We start from the raw sequence: 20,649 nt of genomic DNA, 5'->3' as shown, positions 1-20,649 counted from the left end.
CGCGTCCATGTCCGAAAATCTCCGCGCGGAATGCAGCGTGCTCGCTAGGTTGACATGATCGCGCCGTAGTGACAAGTGCTACTCGTGTACCTGCATCTGGATCAGCCCAGTGACAATTAAGGCGGAGGTTCTTTTTTTTTTCCTTACCACTGAATGGAGTACGATAAGACCAGCATCCTTTATTTTTCCGTACAATAAAGGAGCCTGGGGCCGCTGTAGACTGACTCTCATGGAGAAGGAGACAGAGCAGATGTATATGGCGAGGTTTTAAAAAGAACAAAAGAATGTTGCCGCAGCCCGCACCACTACGTATATCAGGGTTAAAACAATCATAGCATAAGAGAAGAGGGACAGATAAAGACCATCTAATAATAAAATACAACTTTAATAACAAACTATAAATGTTCGAAAAATTAAAAAAAATACCGCTGAAGATAACAGCGTATCAGTTGTAGCGGACAGCCGGTCAATGAAACTGCACCGGGTGATTCAGGTCCGTGCATATGCATTTGTCTTACGCTATTAAAAGCGGGGAGGAAGTAACCTAATAGTAAACGACTACTCTTTTGTAATTGATGAGTTCCTTGGAGGGGGGAGGGGGGTGTAACTGCCTTCTGAAATCGGTGACATTTCAGACGAAGTGATTGAAATCGGTTGCTTCTTTTCTGTATCACGTACAACACTTCCACCAGCTATTCGACGGTCCAGGTAACGGGCGCACCCAGAAAACTTTTTTTTTTGTCTATACTAGATCACTGAGGTGAGTCTGAGGGACGGTTGAGAGGCTCCCAAAGAGGGGTCGTATGACTTCACTTTACGGGTGGGCGCAGTCACCAGCCGCCCGTTGTACTCCGTTCACGGCGTTACTGCAGTGTAAATCGTCTCAGTAAACGCATAATTTTGGGCATCGGAAATAATGGGCAAAATGTCACACACAGGACTGGGCACGATACTTGAAAAAAGTACCTCCAATACCGATATTCGATATCCTCCAAAACTGTGTTTGCAATGCCAATACAAGATGCCAAACTAAAATTTATTTCCCATAGAGATTCTCAATACTGCATCGTCGATACTACATCACCGAACTTCACTACATCACTACATCACTTCACTACATCACCGAAATCGCCAGTATTAATAAACCTGGTAATTTCATGGGCTAAGCCAGAAAATTTCTACACGGCTCCTGCACTTTTCGTTTTAAACACATGTTTTAAACATGTTTTATACACATATTTATCTATTTATTATTTATTATACCTCAAATGCCCCAGTTGGGGTATTACATGAGGGGTGGGCTTATTACAGGCGTTACGTTATTCTTTCGATGAATGACTTGAAGCGGTCTGGATGAATGTGGCGAACTGCTTCGGCAGGAAGGTGATTCCAGTCCTTTGCTGTCTGAACGAAAAAAGCGTTCAGATGCGCAGTGGTATGTGCTGATGGCGGGTAGACTGCTTTGCCGTGGTTAAGGCGGTGAGAGGCTCGATGTGCAGGGACGATGACACAGCTTCCAAGTGATGAGTGGTAAAACTTGTGAAAAAGGCATAGTCTGGCTATTTTACGTCGCGAATCGAGGGATGGAAGATTAGATTGCAACTTCATATTAGCGACACTTGAATGATAGCAGTAGTTCGAATGAATGAATCTTGCTGCACGATTTTGAATGGATTCGAGGGCGAGAGAAAGATTTGACTGTTGAGGGTCCCAAACTGCACATGCGTACTCCTATTTGGGAAGGGGCGAGTGTTATGTAGGTAAGCTGTTTTATAGAAGGAGGTGCTAGACGCAGGTTACGGCGTAAAAAACCGAGCACGCGGTTGGCGTCTTTAGTAATGTTAGAAATGTGGGACGCCCAGTTCAGGGAATTAGAAATGGTGACACCAAGGTATTTACAAGATTCAACACCGGAAATTACGGAGCCACAGATATATTAATTTGGTGAAACAAAGGACTGCCTGCGATGAAATGTAATTAACGATGTTTTATTAGTGTTTCAAGACATGAGCCATTTGCTGCACCAAGATTCGATGTAGTCCAGGTCTGCTTGCAATATTTCGGGATCGCTGCTGTTAGTGATAGGCCGGTAGATTACGCAGTCATCGGCAAACAATCGCGTGTTAGAAGTGATACCAGTAGGCAAGTCATTAATGTAGATTAAGAAAAGCAAAGGGCCGAGTACTCTGCCTTGTGGCACACCAGAAACAACGGGGTGCAAGGGGGAGGAGTGACCATTAGCATGTACGAACTGTTGACGGTTAGTGAGGAAGCTTCGTATCCAATCAAGAATGAGAGGGTTAAGGTTCAGTCGTGAAAGTTTAAGAAAAAGCCGTCTATGGGGAACTTTGTCGAAAGCTTTCTCAAAATCCAAAAATAATGCATCCACTGGTATGTTAAGGTCTAGGTTAGTACTAACGTCATTAATGAAGAGAGCTAGTTGAGTGTCTCATGACATACCTTTTCGGAAACTGTGCTGACACGGATGAAAGAAATTTACTGATATAAGGAAATTGACGATGTTAGAGTAAATTACATGTTCCATTAACTTCGAACAAATGCTTGTGAGGGATATGGGACAATAGCTTTTGCATGAAGATGGCAAACCTTTTTTTGGTACTGGAATCACCCTGCCTACCTTCCAGTCCTGTGGCACCACTCCAGATGATAATGATTGCTGAAATATGTACGAGAGTATTATTAGGCGTGTGATATTTTTTGTGTTCTTGAGTAGTTTGGAGTTGATCCCGTCAACACCGGCTGAGGATGAGACCTTAAGGTTGTCTATTAAATACTCGATGCCAATAGCGTCAAAGGTAACGGCAGGCATCACTGGGTGATTGTATTGCGGGAAATCTGGGAGGTTATCATCAGGCTCATTAGTAAATACGGATGAAAATACGGAATTTAGAGCTTGAGGCACTGCCGGATCAGGAATAGGATTGTTGTGTTCGTCGAGAAGAGATAAGGGATTGGATTGGGTTAATAATTTTCCAGAATTGTCTAGGATTTGTGAGTAGCAATGTATTTGAATAGAAGGCACGCTTAGTTCTAGTGATCAGTGATTGAAGTGTTTTGTCAGTGGTGTAGTATTTTTCCCAAGCGGAAGGGGTGTTTAAGCGTTTAGCTGTTCGATATTGTCTTTTCTTTTTGTTGCTTAGGCGCTTTAATGTAGTGTTGAACCAGGGGGACATTGATCTTTCGGTTACGGTTATAGTGGGAACATGTGCATCGATGAGTTCGTGCATTTTGTGTTTGAAAAGCGAGTCATACAACGGGATACAAAAAGCTGAGCTGCGGAAATATTTTGTTCAAATGTCATTCCATGCCTCCACTTCTTGATTGTTGAACGTTTGGTTGAGTGTTAATGTACTTTTCCCTTCAACATATCTATGACCATTTCAGCATTCCCATCTTTTATATTTTTCCATTATTCGAGTCAGTGTATATATATGTGTGGAGTGTTTTCTTTATTTATTCTACTACTTTATTTGTGACTGGTTTTTGTAAATTTCTTGTGCCGCTCGTGTGCTACTGCTTGCCGGGGTTTCCTGGACCCAGTCAAGCTGCCCAGGCAGCTTTTAGCCAGGAAACCCTCCAGTTGAAACTGGAAAATAAACTTATTGACTTATTGACTTTTTTGTGTATTTATATAATGTACAGCATTTGAAAGCGTTCAAAAGAATCCCGCCGCAAGGTTTTCTCCCATTTCTTTAAATCGGCGCAACTGGTTTCGTTAAAGCTAGCATTGGAATGAAGCCATGGTGCCGTTGAAACGATCCCTCCCACAAACAGCCTGGCAAAATGCTTTCTTTTTTTTTTAAGCTAACGTTCTTCAAGCGAACCGGTCTCTGAGCACTCGTCTACATACGAATAAATTTGAAACTGTTTCTGATACTCTTCGTTTGTTACTGCAGTGCTTACCGGTTGTTTCTGCCATTGACCACTGCTAAAAGGGGAAGCGCCGTGCGCTTGGGAAAACAAAACGATTATTTCCCCAACATTATGTTTACCAGACGTTTGAAGTTGAAATTCTTCGTTAAAGGCTTGAAGAATGAATAAATCAAGACTTTATTGCAAAGGAGGGATAGCCCTCGGCCTCTGTTGGGGAGTTAGGAGAAAGAAAAATAAGGAAGAATAAAACTGCTAAAAGTTTTTAAAGAGCAAGCATGTCTTGCCAATTTCTGTTGTTTAGGCACTTTTTTACTTCACAGTAGTAAGTAACAGCATTTCCTCAAACCGTCGGTAAGCAAGAACCTCACGTTGCGGCCATACTTTAATCGAAGCAAGTGCAAAAAGTCTCTCTATACAGGAGCATACCAGCAGTTGCCTTTGCTGGAGGATGGCAGTGAGAACAATCCTCCTCAGTAGTTATGAAGAAAGTAATTGGCTTTTGTGGTACTACGCACGGCTGATTTTTAAAAATGCCGTAGAATGTGAACTGCTGCGTAGACAACTACAGTCACAGCTACCGTCGTTAGCCCTTGCCGTGTTACTGCTCCACACTCGATGCCACCATTATTGGCCGCCGCGGTGGCTCAGTGGTTATGGTGCTCGGCTGCTGACGCGAAAGACGCGGGTTTGAACCCGGCCGCAGCGGTTGAATTTCTTTGGAGGAAAAATTCCAGAGGTCCGTGTACTGTGCGATGTCAGTGCACGTTAAACAGCCCCAGGTGGTCGAAATTTCCGGAGTCCTTCACTACGGCGTCCCTCGTCGTTTTGGGACGTTAAGCCCTATAAACCAAACCAAACCAAGCCACCATTAGAGCTGGACTGTGCGACCCAAGCCCAGCGCGCGCTAGCGACCGTCGACAGAGGTGAGCGGAGTTTCGCTCGGCTGCTACCACCGCCGCGCCAGTGTCTCGACGTGTAGGAATAGAAAGGAATGCGCGGAACTTTGTGTGGTCGCATTTTGCGCGCTGGTATCGCTGAACCACGAGACCATTGGCTGCATGCAGATAGCGGACGGGGTTAGGCTCTCCTCAATGCGCTCTTGGAAGGAGAGGACGCCGCCGTCGTCCGTCGCACTCGACAGCGGAAGCGGTTATCGCGAGCGAACTCTGCACTATAGAGTTTCTTAATATCACCAGAGGGAAAGCAGGCGGAGCTACACTTTGTCCGCCATGGAGAGGCGCAGCAATGCCCAGAAGTGGCTATTGTTGCACACAAAAGGTGGATTCAGCCGTAAATACGCGACTCTTCACGAAATAAAACTCCAGGAAATTCTGGAAAAGCTTACGTACCGGCCAAGCAAGAAACTTTCACACGCGATGAATATGTTCAAGTGAAAAACGCAGTATTGAAATGAACTAATCTGCGAACAGAGAAGGGCATCGCGACGAAACCATTGATTTCGAGATCATCATCATCATCAGCCTGACTACGCCCACTGCAGGCCAAAGGCCTCTCCCATGTCTCTCCAATCAACCCCGTCCTTCGACAGCTGCGGCCGCCGTATCCCCGCAAACTTCCGCCAAGCTAGCTTTCTGCCGCCTCCTGCTACGCTTGCTTTCTCTTGGAATGCACTCTGTTACCCTTAGGAACCAGCGGTTATCTTGCCTTCGCATTACATGCCCTGCCCAAGCCCATTTCTTCCTCTTGATTTCGACTCGGATGTCATTATCCCGCGTTTGTTCCCTCATCCACTCCGCCCTCTTCCGATCTCTTAACGTTACACCTATCATTTTTCTTCCCATAGCTCGCTTCGTTGTCAACTTAAGCGGCACCCTTTTCGTTAGCCTCCACGTTTCTGCCCCATAGGTGAGTACCGGTAAGATACAGCTGTTGTATACTTTTCTCTTGAGGGATATTGGTAAACTGCCATTCATGACCTGAGACAACCTGCCATATGCGCCCCACCCCATTCTTATTCTTCTAGTTATTTCCTTCTCATGATCTGGATCAGCGGCCACTGCCTGCCCAGAGTAGACGTATTCCCATACAACTTACAGCACCTCGCTACCAATTGCGAACTGCTATTCCTTTGCGAGGCTGTTGAACATTACTTTGGTTGTCTGCATGTTAATTTTAAGACCTACCGTTCTGCTCTGCCTGTCTAACTCATTCATCATGCTTTGCAGCTCATCTCCTGAGTGACTTAGGAAGGCTAGGTCATCAGCGAATCGCAAATTACTCACAAATTCTCCATTAAATCTTATCCCCAACTGTTCCTAATTCAGGCCTCGGAAAACCTCCTGTAAGCAAGCGGCGAATAGCATTGGCGAGATCGTGTATCACTGCCTGACGCTCTTTCTTATTGGAATTTTATTGCAGACTTTCTGGAGGACTATGGTAGCTGTGCAGTCGTTATAGAGATCTTCCAATATTTTCATATAACACTCTTCCACACCCTGATTCCGCAATGCCTGCATGACAGCTGAGGTTTCCATTGAGTCAAATGATTTCTCGTAATTAATAGACGATATATAAGAGTTCATTGTGAATATGGTTTATTGCTGAGTATCCTTTACGAAAACCTGCCTGATCATTTGGCGGATTGAAGTCTAAGATTGTCCGGATTCTGTTTGCGATTACCTTAGTAAATGGTATTTAGGCAACGGACAGTAAGCTGATCGGTCTGTAATTCTTCAAGTCCTTGACGTCTCCTTTCTTATGAATGACGATAATGTTAGCGTTCTTCCAAGCTAATGGTACGCTCGAGGTCACAAGGCATTGCGTGTACAGGGTGACTAGTTTTTCTATCACAATCTCCCCTCCGTCCTTCAAGAGGTCTGCGGTTATCTGATCTTCACCAACTGTTTTTCCCCTATGCATTGCTCCTAAGGCTTTCTTCACTTCAAATCAAATCAAATCAAATCAAATCAAAGTTTATTTCCCATCTAGCACTACAGATGGAGGAATCGTAGAAAAAAGCTGCCCTTGGGCAGCTTTCGTAACTTCATCTTTCGTAACTTTCTCTATTTTTCACTGGCGGGATGTCCCATTGCTGTGAGCTACTACCTCTCTCATTAACGTTCTGATTACATTGCCTACTGCATAGATTTGTGCAGAACTCTTCGGCTACTTTAACTGTCTTATCCATATTGCTAATGACGTTGCCCTCTTTTTATCTTAGCGTATACAACTGGTTTTTTCCTAAGTCTAGTTTCGCCTTCACTGCTTTTAGGCTGCCTCCGTCGTTTAGAGTATGCTCTATTTTCTCCATATTAAATTCTTTATGTCGGCTACCTTGTGCTCATTTATTAACTACGACAGCTCTCCCATTCTATTCTTTTCGTAGGGCTAGATTCTTTCGTGTTTTGGCGTTGCTTAATCACATTTTTCGTCTCCTGAGAGAGATTGCCGGTATCCTGTCGAACCATCCTAAAACCTACTTCTACTGCGCACTCCGTAATAATTGCTGAGAGATTACCGCTTATTGTTTGAACATTAACATCGTCTTCCTCAGTTAGAACCGAATATCTGTACTGCAGCGGTATCCTTATTTCCTCTACCTTCCCCCTTACCGCTTACTCGACAATGGGCTTCCACTTCACTAATTTATTCCATTCCCTCTTCAGGTCTACGCTAATTCGAGATGCAATCAACCTTTTCGGCCCAACACTAGTCAAGCCAAACGCGAAACCTCGCCTTCCCGGTATTCCCGCGATGAACGAAGTGGTCTTCAGGGAACTTGCATAGACGGTGGCGCCAGCTTTCCCTGTAGGTAACATTTAGAAACGCTCCGCGGATGAATGCGCGGAAATATAAGCGCTAGTGACGGATGGCGATGCTGTCCGGCGAGCCACTGCTGAAACAACGAATGACGTACGAAGGATAAAAGCGTAGTCGAGATTAGAAATAAATTAGAGAGCTGTTAGAAGATTAGCACTAGGTGCCCACGTGAAAACCACAAACGAGGCAGTACAAGGGGATATGGGCTGGGCGTCGTTCGAAGCACGGGAAGCTAAGAGTAAAATACGATATGAAGAACGCCTGAGGAAATTGGAAGACAACAGGTGGGCAGCTAGGGTATTTAAATACTTATACAGAAAGAGCGTTGACTCACAGTGGCGGAAAAGAACTAGGAAACTAACCAGTAGGTATGCAAGGAACCAGGACGGAAGAATAAAGAGCTTAAAAGGAGAGGTAAAAAATCCACAGCGTAATAACTTGATTAATTCCATGGAGAAAAAGCAGGCTCTAGACCTGTATAGAAAAAGAGAAAGGCAAATCAGGAAGAAATGTATCGATGAGAACTTCTTGTTGGGCGAGTTGATGGCAGTTCGTTGTAAATAATTATAAGAGCCAGAAAACATACGCACACAAGAGAAGACAACGGGACAGACCACCGGAACAGGGGCGCTCTATCTTGCTGCATTCTCTTGTGTGCGTGTTTTTTGGCTCCAGTGAATGGATCTGCGATAAGTGAACAGGCATCGCCCCACTCTCTGAAGCGAGATCAGGGAGTCTGAGAACGTGAAGCTACAAAAAAAAAAAACGCTAGAGGGCACTGCGGAAACTGCATTGGAGTAATGCGAAAGCATTGACGCCTCCTCGCCGCCTCTGATTGGCCCTATTTGCCTCGAGTTGCTCCTCTTTGCCTCTAGTTGCTCCTCTTTGCCTCTGTGTCGATTGTGACGTCGCGTCTGACAGCCGATTCACATGATTCACCTTAAAGGACAGTTAATGCACCTTACTCTATAGTTAATTCGCATTTAAATCACAATTAATTAATATAATTCACAATTTGACACGATTAATTCATGTAATTCACTTAATTGGTTTGATTTTGAATTGATTCCTGCAATCAACACTTAATTCGCAATTATTTCACACGTGATTTACTCTAATTCACTTTTAAGTGATTTCAATGTATCATTAAGTCACGTTATACCCACAATAATTAATTCACTTTAATTCATCTTTATTTATTACTGGCGTTTCTATAAGTTGTTATTATTGATTAGATTTCGATTAACCCCAAAGCCACCACCGTTTCACCTCGGTATTCATTTCGGACATTCAAATTTCGCGCCGCGCGTTGGCTGCGCCCACGTTTCCGGTCACGTGGGCCAATCACGTGGCACATTACATGTGCGTCACATGGCACCGCACTTCCGACGATTAACATTTCGCACCAGTCCCAGCCCGACCACGCGCACCTTTGGTCACTTTTGGGCTCTTATTAACTGTCTAATGATCCGATAGGCATCAAATTATTCGCACCGCATCCTTACATCATCCTCCTTCGATTAACCATTTTTGAGATGATAGCTCTTTACAGTTTCCCGCAATAGGTGCGGACACGGTTTTGATGAAAGAAAGCCGCGGACATGCCTAGTAATGCTTTCGCATTAATAAATTTAACCATGCAGATGACAAATACGCACTTTGCGGGAAATGCGCAGAAACAGTTAAATATATTTTACTAGAGCGCAGCAGTATCCAACCAGATGTCCACAGAGGCACACTCACTCTCCCAGAGATCCTAGGGTTCAGAAATAACGAGAGTGATGTGAATGAATCAACGGTAGACGTTAGCAAAAATGGATTGTAAGAATGGTAGCTGGAAGTATGGCGGTGACGTAAGGTTACAAGTTCAGGATTTGAAATTTGTGAAACGTAAAATGAATAGAATTTATGCGTAAATAATAATGGTGGATGTATCGATAATAGCGTTAAATTTCGAAGAATGGTTAGAGAAATACAAAGAAGAAGAGTACAGAGCACGGTGGAACCCGACACAACCCCATTTTAAAGACGCTCCTAATATTACACGCAGGTCGGTAGCCAGATGACTTCTCGACTGAGCAGCCCTCTCGTGAGCCGGTGGTTAGCAGCAACGTTGTAGTAATAAAGTTTATTCCTCCTCAACCTTGTATGCACAACAGTGCAGGTAATCGGGTAAGGTATAATTTTCTCTCGGTCTTAGTTTTCCGATCGAAAGCAAAAAATCAGGAAATAAAGGTGAAGAAAATTTTCTGGAACACAATAGATGGCATTCGTTAAAAGCATTAGCACAAATGATTTCGTATTGAATAGACATATCGGCAACACGCGGCTGGCACCACCGACAACCTTAATTGCTTCCTTTGAAGATTTTTATTAAAACTTTATCAAGATTGGTTTTAAACGTAAGGGCCCAATCTAAGTTGCAGTAGTTGATGTGCCAGTGAAATAAACAATCATCAATTATTGGTTTAAGGCCGAGAGACAATCAAGTTCGGCATCAAGAGAGGAAACCAAAAGACGGTGCTAATTTTTTAACTCAATGTGCTGCGCGTTTGGCCTACTTCATACAGGTGTCAATACTACTTATAGGGATTTGAAACTATTAATCATTTTTATTTCAAGACTAACAAGTAACAGTTATTTCTTTGGGATAATTTTAAGGCTTCCTGACTGAAAAAAAAGAGCCTCACTACAATGGGTACTAATGGAATCCATACTTGCAATGCGTAAGAAGAAAATTACAAGCACATTAAAACGCGTCTGTGGAGGATAAAAATAGAATAAGAAAAGCAGTTTCATCATAGGCATACAAAAACATTTCGAGTAAGTAGCAATGTTTACAGGGCAATTTATTAAGCATTAAAAAAAAATTGCGCCTCTACCGTAACCGAGAGTAGAGTAAGCATGAAATGTTTACGGGCCTAACACAGGCTCCATTGCTCGGCAGCTGTGACGGTGGCGGCATTGAAATCCAGGACGATGCAGAAGCGTACGCGGACACGACGAGACGCAGGCCTGACAAGGATGTACAGGGTGGTCCACTCTAAGTGCGAACACAGCTCCGCGTGGCCGCGCTCCGCGGAGCGCCAGCGGATCCGGCGCGTTCGCGCATCGAAGCAAAGCCGCGCAGGCGCACAGGGGCCCGGGGCAGGAGCTTCGTGTCGTCTGCTACAGCGCTGCGCGCACCTCAAGCGAGGTGCAAGCGACATAGAGTTTCTTACTATTACCTAGAGGGAAAGCTGGCAGCCAGTCTATGGGAGTTTGCATGGCGACCCCTCGAGACCACTTCAGCCACCATGGGCGCTCAAAGCATCATGGGGCGGTGAGCTACTTGTGGCGGAACTGCAACTTTTGGCCAAAAAATAATAGAAAAATAAAGTTGTTTGATAACTACAAACATCCTAATATTTAATATCTTGTCTAATGATTGCAACAAACCAGCAGAAAAGCATTTAAGTGCAAAGTTTGCCCAAAATAAGAGACGACTCGCTCTCCTATTGGCCAAGTAGTGAACACTATAAAAACTAATATTTCGTAACTAACAGGCGCATTTTTAAAAGTAAATATGTTTTCAAAAAAGATGTTGTTGCTTAAATACTATAAGAGGTTTTTTAATGGCATTTCGGAAAAGTGAAACCTTTTATTGGCGTCGTGTGTCGTCACGTTTTCACTACTATGGGTTTTGCCCACTGCGTTCGCGCGAAAGTCGTCTGCGCACACACGAACAGCGTTTTCGGAATGAAACGTCTTAGTAGTGCCACTCCATATTCCCAAAAAATTACGACTGTGCCGCAACAAGTAGCTCACCGCCCCATGATGCTTTGGGCGTCCATGGTGGCTGAAGTGCAGCGCCGCCAGCTTTCCCTCTAGGTAATAGTAAGAAACTCTATGGCAAGCGAGGTGCGCGCCAGCGCGGTAGCAGACGACACGAAGCTCCTCCCCCGGGCCCCAGTACGCCTGCGCGGCTTTGCTTCGATGCGCGAAGCCCCTAAGAGATCACGTATGACAACGAAGTGTATCGTGGCATTTATGTGCTTTTCACACGCGTTATTAGAAATCGGAAATTATAATTCCGTGCATTATCAATGCACAGCTCGAGTGATATATTGATCAACATTGAGAAGACACTTGCAGCAGTTATTTTTTGTGACTCGTTTGGAGAGCAACCGGCGCTTGTATGCCGGTCCCGTAGGAGGGCTTAGAGAGTCTCGTTGAAACTCGTTAAACCTCGTACGGTGCCCGGATGTTCTCGTTTCAGAGCCCGGATGTTGGCTCTCGGTCCCGGCGTGACGTCACCACACTGCCGACAACGGGAGCTAAAAGCATTTCATGCCTAATAAAAGTACACAGAACTGTACCCTCGGGCACACGATACTGCATGGCCGCTTGCGCCCGATCCATTCCCACCACAAATGACTCTTACGCGTACTGAAGCAAAAAAAAAATCGGCACCAATTCTCAAACCATATTTTTTTAATTCCAGAAAAAAATGGTATGACTAAGAATAGATTGTCTCAGCGAAATCGACGAAGATAGTGAGTTAAACACCTGCTTACAATATTTTGCGAGATGTTTCATTTTTACACTTTCCTGCGGTGAAGGCTGACTAAAATACTGTTCAAGTTGCTTAGCCTAATCCTGGTTCTTTACAGGCCGCCATCCAAATGCAATAATGAATATATTCGGTCCTTTGACACTTACCTTGACGTGTATGTTATCACATAAATAAACTCAACAATCACTGTTAGCACCTTCAATCTTGGTATTACTGGAAATGCAGGTAACAGAACTAAATTTATCTAATGGCGTCCAATCCTAGTTACAATCACGTCAGCCCTTCACAACGACGCTTACCACAGTCGTACACAACTCGCGAACGCAACGTCAAATGCCCCTCAAAGGAGGCCCCCAGCCAATGGTGTCGGCCGATGGACAGTCGGAGACAAAAGTCTCCGGACCACGTGTTCCTCAAACGAAGCCTATAGCTCTACATCTAGCGGCCGTGGCTCTACTATCAGACAGCGGCTGGTGGCCGCACTTGTGGAGATGAAAGAACAAAAATTGAACTTTTACCTCCACAAGTGTGGTCTCGAGCCGCCGACTAATAGCAGAGCTATCGGCTTCGTTAGAGGAACACGTGGTCCGGAGACTTTTGTCCCCGACTGGACACGACGGCGCGTGCATAATCCCCTTATAACTTCTAGTGTGACATCCGAGGAAGCAGGCCATGGCAAAGGGATTAACTACGGATAAACCGCAACGTCCTGACCGGCGTCCTGGGCTAGAAGGCCTCTTTTGAGGGGCATCTGCTGCTGCCTTCTTCGAACTGTATCCGGCTTACTGAAGAGCAAACTTCAACGCAGGCAGACAGCTGGAAAGCCGCTGTCCGCTGAGCAGCGTTTTGACAGAAGGACTCGTCTTCACCGGGGCGATTACGGTCATGGTGGGCGAGGATTATGCAGGCCGCCCCTACATACGAATACGAGGAGGAAAAGCCGGAGTGACATGAGGGAAACCGTATAGTGCGGCGTACGTTGTCTTGAAAACGTCTTCAGCGAGCTGAGCCTTCACCACTACTTCCTCTAGTTCAAGCTTATGCTTCGCACAGTGGCTGCAACTAATGTTTCTGATAAAAACTACCGCTCTTCAACTTCGGTCGCAACAGCGTGCGGCACGCGTTATGTGTCGAAAGAAACGCTGAGATTTTCAAGCGGAATCGGTTTGGTTTGGTTTATGGGGTTTAACGTCCCAAAGCGACTAAGGCTATGAGAGACGCCGTAGTGAAGGGCTCCGGAAATTTCGACCACCTGGGGTTCTTTAACATGCACTGACATCGCACAGTACACGGGCCTCTAGAATTTCTCCTCCAAAGAAATTCTAGCCGCCGCGGCCGGGATCGAACCCGCGTCTTTTGGGTCAGCAGCCGAGCACCATAGCCGCTGAGCCACCGCGGCGGCATCAAGCGGAATCAGTTTAAACATATTTACTAGAGAAGATACTAAGTGATGCATGTGCCCAATGCAGCGAATTCGCGAAAAACCCGCAAATGAAGAAAGTATTTACCAAAAATAATAGTGTTTTTCAATCGTCTGGTTTCGACACCGGCAGGGTCCAGGGCAAACGAACAAATTTTTTGCTTAACAGATGTCCTATCCTTCCCACAACGGTTCACAAGAAGCGACAGACGAGAAGCTATTGAACGCGCCTAGGAACTCGCAGATTCGAGCCACCTTTTTCCTTCCCGGAGCGTCATCGCAGCCTGTGAAGGCGCTTTTAAAATTCTTGAAAGACTCAGGATTGAATTCAAAGCTTTCAGAGTGTGCCCAGTGTACTGAGTGAAAAAGTGATCTCCCTTCCCTCTCTCCCCTTTCTCTCTCTCTTCTGCCCCAGTGGCGACTAACATTTTGACTAGAAACTGCTGGCCACTGAGAATCTAACAACTCCTTACTGCGAAAACTTCTTTCACTGGGCGGGAAAGTTGTGCTAAGAGGTGCGAACTGCACGAGCCGAAAACTATACAAAAAGTGTTTATTTCTCCCAGCACGGTACAGGGAATGAGCTCTTTCCTGCGGGCGAAAATCTACGAGCGCCTTGTGAGGGTACAAACTTGAACGAAGGCGACAGCATTAGCCATAGCTCGCTGGCCAAGGGCTCGGGAAAACGGCTTGTCTTGGTCTGGGAACATGCGACGATGACTCTAGTAAAAAAAAAGGTTGGTCGATGGAATGAGGATTCCCGACCGCCCCTTTTTAATAAGGAAAGAAAACTGGGCGAGTTGGTGGGGATTCATACTTTTAACTGCGCAAAAAAAAACACGGACACAAAGGAAAGCACGACACGAGCGCAGACTATCAACTAAATTTTTATTTCAGGAACAGGTGCTTATAAAAGCTCGAAATAACCCAGGGCATAGACGCATAGAAACAAACACAACACAATCACAAACTAAGGCGCGTGCACTGTCAATTCATTCATACAAAACAAAACCCAAAAAAAGGAATAACACGAACAGTTAGCATCCGGTCAGGCCAACGTTCCGTACTGCCTACTTGTGCTAAGATAATTGCGTAGGAAAGGTATCTCCTCATCTAGAAGGCGCTCGTGTCGTGCCTTCTACCTTTGTGTCCGTGTTTTTTGCGCAGTTAAAAGTATGTACCCCTTTTTCGAGCTTGTGCAGCCAAACCTTCCATCTTCCCAGCTACCTACTCACCGTAGACAGAGTGAAGGCACCTTAGCCTCGACAACGCTCAAGGTGCAAACGCCGCTGAAGTGAAGCAGATGTAATCATCGGCCTTTATTATTTGATAAACCCCGCAGTTGCCTTACACATCTGAATTAAACCTACGAGATCTCGATGCTGAACTATCGCGGACCCCGCTGTGCACGTCTTTCTTTCATCAAGGTAGGTGCAAAAAAAAACGTTAACCCATTCTAAATTGAGCCCCTGAAATAATTATTACTGAGCGCACTGGCATAAAGCAGGTGTAAGAGACTCATTTCACTCAACCGGCCGCATTGAAGAACTTCTGTCTCACACGGGCCAGTAGCCGGAAAGGGAAAACGAGGGGAAAGGAAAGAGGGCAGCGCGGCCCTCAAATATTTGCGCCCAAAAAATGCTCAGCCGTCTGCCAATAAAATAGGACACGGTGAGAGAGCATCCGGTGTCAAACCACGAACACCGACACAGAGATGTGATTCGGGTCCAGAACAAAGGATAAATTATAAGGGCCGGCTGTGGCTTCACAGGCCGCATGCCGCCCACAGAGCGTGTGATCGAGACCGCTGAGATTGATACTTAGCAACATTATTTATTTTACTAAGGACTTTTGTCTTCGGCTTTTGGAGCATAGCTAATTGGGGGAAACCACAGCGCCAAAAGAACGAAGACAAGAAGGAACACACAAGACAGGGCGGGCGCTGTGCCCAACGAACTCTTTATATTTCTCAAAACCAGCCCGATGAATACCGCGCACGCTGAACCACTGCATCATTTGGCCGACCGCATCACGTGGTCCAGTATGCGTGGTATTCATCGTGCTGGTTTTGTGCAAAAATAAAAGTCGGTAGTTCAGCGCTCGTCCTGTCTTGTGTATTCCTTCTTGTCTTTGTTCTTTTCGCGCTGTGGTTTCCGACACTTACATTATTTATTTGCTCATCACTATAAAAAACTTGCACAGCACTGCAGTCTGCTGCGTTGAAGAAATGCGAAAGCATTTGCGTTTGAACGTTAGCAACTTTTTTGGAAGTCATCGTTGTCACATGACACTTATCATGTGACTCTTGAATGACGTCACAACATTTTTTGCAGGTCATTGCGGTCACGAGATACTAGTCACGTGACACTTATCACGTAAACTTTTGATGACGTCAGCAGCTTTTTTTGCAAGCCATTGTTATCTAAAATCAGTACACATCCCCAGCACACTTTACCGTCATACACTCCCCCCCCCCCCCCCCCCGCATTCACTAAGTGCCCCTCAAACACGCTTGAACCAACTACCCTTCGTTGCTCAGCGGGACTGATTTCCATGCAATAAAAAAATAATACCCTTCGTGGCATATGCTTTGTGTGCCCACCTGGTACGCAGAGGGCCTGGGTTCGAGCCCCAAAGCCGGCGAATTTTATTTTCCGAATGAGGTGAGGTGAGAGTTACCACTTCGTGTGGACACATTTTGCGGACAACTTTCCGGTGACCGGTTTTCCTTCTCACTAGCCAATAGTGCCTTCGCATTAATGAACCGCGACAGCCTCGCTATTGTGCTTTGTCTCTATGCGTTGTCTCTGCGTCGTGGTTTGTGCTTGGCGGTGCAGGAAGAGCTATGTATGAACAACTGGCGCGCATCAGTGCGCCGGTAGCCTTTCTTTTGTCTTACACGAATGCGCCCGTTGCCTCGCTTGTGAGTTGACTATTGCTGAGGACACTTCGGTCCACCCATCAACTTCGGCTGGAGACCTCGACGACTGTAGACACAGCTGATGGTGGCCCATCGCGCGATAATGCGGCCGCGCACGCTTCGAGCTGAACACACGGCTGCAGCCTGGAATCTGAAGCGAGCGTCCACGACAGGGCCTCTTGTCTTCCCGCCCTTTGCGCCAGTTATAACAGGAAACATTGATATGTAACCGCGCGTGGAAGTGTTAGGCAGGATCGTTCGGCCACGATAACTTCCGTTCGGACGAGACCTCTGCGAAGCCGACGTTGCAGTACAGCGCACGTTGGAAGGCAGCATAAAGGTCGTCTGTTTTCTGGTTACCTACTCCGTCTTTTCCGTCTCTCCTGCTTTACTTCTTGTTTTCTGTGAAGACAAACCAAGGTATGTAGTGGTATCCTCTTGGTTACCAACTGGTTTCAAGGTGTGTATGAAACATGGCTTGAAAGCTGTGCGCGTGGACTTGGAGATGCACTGCCTTTAAGCAGCTCACTGAAATTTATTTATTTATTTATTTATTTATTTATTTATTTATTTATTTATTTGCTTATTTGCTTATTTATTTATTTATTTATTTATTTATTTATTTATTTATTTATTTATTTATTTATTTATTTTGTAACGACGAAGAAGTTCTTGTTCCGGCGAAGACGACGACGAACTTCTGACCTGTCGCGTCACGAAGCTGTCATCGACTGCGCTCGCGCAGAAGTTGGGTTCTCCGCTTTGCCTAATGTCTCGCCAGACGCTGCTCCTTCTGTTCCGTGCGCTAAAGCCGTCGTCACTGAAGACATCATCCTTCCTCCCAGCTCCACTGCGCTTGTAAGCATCTCTTGTGACTCTGTTTGTGATGACGTTGTTCTCTTCACGCCAGCCTGCACTTTCCTGCGCCGCAAGTCCCTCCCGCTGCCCTACGCTGTGCTCACTATTTCCGCAGGCCTTTCCGTGCTATGGGTCTCTAACCCGTTTTCCTTCCCTACTGCTTTGCGCCATGGCGAATGTCTCGGCAGTTTACAATCTATTGCGTCCATTCTCACCTGTGAGGACCCCGCCTATTCACCTCATCTAGCCATGACTGCGCTCAGCCCTCCATCTTCTGCGCCTGATTCCTCCGCTACAGACCTCTTCCTTCGCTCCATCGCCACCGATCTTCCTTCCCCGCAACGGACGCAGCTTCTTAACCTCCTTCACCAGTTCCGCTCCTCCTTCGACTGTCATCGGAGTTCCTTGGGCCAAACTTCCACGGTCACCCATCGTGTCGACACCGGCAACCACGCACCAGTGCGGCAGCGCCCCTATCGTGTATCTGCCACCGAGCGCCATGTTATCGAAGAGCAAGTTGATAAAATGCTCCAAGACGGCGTGATCCAGCCCTCCAGTAGCCCTTGGGCTTCGCCTGTTGTGCTGGTCAAGAAGAAAGACGGCTCCATCCGATTTTGTGTCGACTACCGCCGCCTTAATAAGATTACGCGGAAAGATGTCTACCCTCTTCCGCGCATCGATGACGCTTTGGACTGTTTGCAAGGGGCCGAACTGTTTTCTTCCCTCGATCTTCGTTCCGGATATTGGCAGGTCCCCATGGAAGCGGCCGATCGCCCCAAAACCGCTTTTGTAACCCCCGACGGCTTATACGAATTTACAGTTATGCCATTCGGCCTTTGTAATGCGCCTGCAACATTTGAGAGGATGATGGACACCATTTTGCGGGGATTAAAATGGAAGGCATGCCTCTGCTATCTCGACGACATCGTCGTCTTTTCTGCGGATTTTGACACCCACCTTCATCGCCTGAGGCACGTCTTGAACTGCCTTTCTGACGCCGGTTTGCAGCTAAACTTGAAGAAATGCCGTTTTGCCGCTCGTAAACTCACTATCTTAGGGCACGTTGTCTCGAAGGAAGGCTTTTCTCCAGACCCAGCCAAACTTCGAGCGGTCGCTGCTTTTCCCAAGCCTACATCTGTCAAAGAACTGCGCAGCTTCCTTGGCCTGTGTTCCTACTTTCGTAGATTTATCCGAAACTTTGCATCGATTGCTGCCCCTTTAACACAACTCCTATCCAGCAGCTCCGACTTTTCACAGTGGTCACCCGCATGCGACAACGCGTTTTATACCTTACGCCGCATCCTCACCGCACCACCTATCCTGCGCCATTTCGACCCGACGGCCCCTACCGAGGTCCACACCGACGCCAGTGGTGTTGGTCTCGGAGCTGTACTCGCGCAGCGCAAACCTGGCTTTCATGAGTACGTTGTCGCCTATGCAAGCCGCACCCTGACGAAGGCAGAGTCCAATTACTCAGTGACGGAAAAAGAGTGTTTGGCTATCGTTTGGGCTCTTACCAAATTCCGCCCTTATCTCTATGGTCGTCCCTTTGATGTCGTGACGGACCACCATGGGCTTTGCTGGTTATCCTCCCTGAAAGACCCCTCCGGCCGCCTCGCAAGATGGGCTCTTCGTATGCAGGAATACGATGCCCGTGTAGTTTATCGCACCGGACGCAAGCACCAAGATGCCGACGCCCTTTCTCGCTGCCCACTTCCGGTTGAGCTCGCCGGCCTCTCAACACTCGACGACTCCCCTCCGTTGCTTCAAATCAACGACATGCCTTCAGCGCAGCGCATGGACCCTTGGATTGCGTCTCTGCTTGATTTCCTCTCTAACACTACGGCGGCTTCTCCATCACGCGCTCTCCGTCGCCAAGCTCCTCACTTCGCCATTCGTGACAATCTCCTTTACCGCCGCAACTACAGCGCAGATGGCCGCAAGTGGTTATTGGTTGTTCCTCGCCACCTCCGCTCGCAAGTCTGTGATTATTTCCACGCTGACCCACAATGCGGACACGCAGGAGTATTCAAAACATACAATCGGATCCGGCTGCGTTACTACTGGCGCGGAATGTATAACTTCACCCTTAAGCACATCCGCTCATGCCTGCCCTGCCAACGTCGCAAGCGCCCTGCCCACCCTTCTGCAGGCGAGTTGCAGCCACTACCTTGCCCACCGCGCCCATTCGACCGCGTAGGCATTGATTTGTATGGACCTCTTCCCTACACTGCAGCCGGTAACCGTTGGGCTATCGTCGCCGTTGACCACTTGACGAGGTATGCAGAAACCGCCGCCCTTCCATCCGCCTCAGCGTCTGACGTCGCCTCCTTCATTTTGCGACGGTTCATTCTTCGCCACGGCGCACCGCGCGAACTGCTGAGTGACAGAGGCCGCGTTTTCTTATCGGAAGTTGTGCAAGCCTTGCTCCGCAAGTGCAACATCATTCACCGAACAAGCTCTGCCTATCACCCGCAAACTAACGGCCTTACAGAAAGATTTAACCGTACCCTCGGCGATATGCTCTCTATATACGTCTCATCAGACCATTCCAACTGGGATCTCGTCCTTCCGTATGTGACGTACGCCTACAACACCGCAACGCAGTCGACTACTGGCTTCTCTCCGTTCTATCTTCTTTACGGCCGTCATCCTTCTACTCCACTCGATACCATTCTCCCATACCAGCCTGACGCATCTGAGTGTACTCCTATTTCGCAAGCTGCACGACACGCAGAAGAGTGTCGCCAAATCGCCCGTTCTCTCACAACTGAGGCCCAATACCGTCGGAAATCCCGCCACGACAGCCAACACACGTCCCCGCACTTTTCTTCTGGTAGCCTCGTGTGGCTCTGGGTTCCATCCAGTACTCCAGGCCTCTCCTCGAAACTTCTTGCGAAGTTTCATGGCCCCTACCGAGTTGTGGAGCGCACCTCGCCTGTTCATTACGTGGTGGAACCGCTGATGCCGTCTTCTGATCTTCGCCGGCGCGGACGCGAGACTGTTCACGTGCAGCGCCTAAAGCCGTATTATGACCCTGCCATCTCACCCACCCCGTAAGTCGCCAGGATGGCTCCTCTCCTTCCTTCCCGGGGGGGCAGTTGTAACGACGAAGAAGTTCTTGTTCAGGCGAAGACGACGACGAACTTCTGACCGTTGTGTTGAGCGGCATTGCCATCGCTTTGTGTGTGAGCTCTCGGTGCTCGACCTGCGTGTCTACGA

General features: G+C 47.0%; 1 protein-coding gene across 1 annotated transcript in view; it reads right to left on the bottom strand.

The window, feature by feature from the left end:
• LOC149367940 (transient receptor potential cation channel subfamily M member-like 2) overlaps positions 1–20,649 on the bottom strand; it is a 175,169-nt gene that overhangs the window by 108,528 nt on the left and 45,992 nt on the right. The gene's annotated exons all lie outside the window — the stretch shown is intronic.

Source organism: Amblyomma mixtum, chromosome 1, assembly GCF_055824585.1.
Source record: "Amblyomma mixtum isolate Tamu chromosome 1, ASM5582458v1, whole genome shotgun sequence".
In the NCBI taxonomy this organism is placed as follows: Eukaryota; Metazoa; Arthropoda; class Arachnida; order Ixodida; family Ixodidae; genus Amblyomma; species Amblyomma mixtum.
The sequence above is the reverse complement of the archived record's forward strand: the minus strand, read 5'-3'. Positions and strand labels throughout refer to the sequence as shown.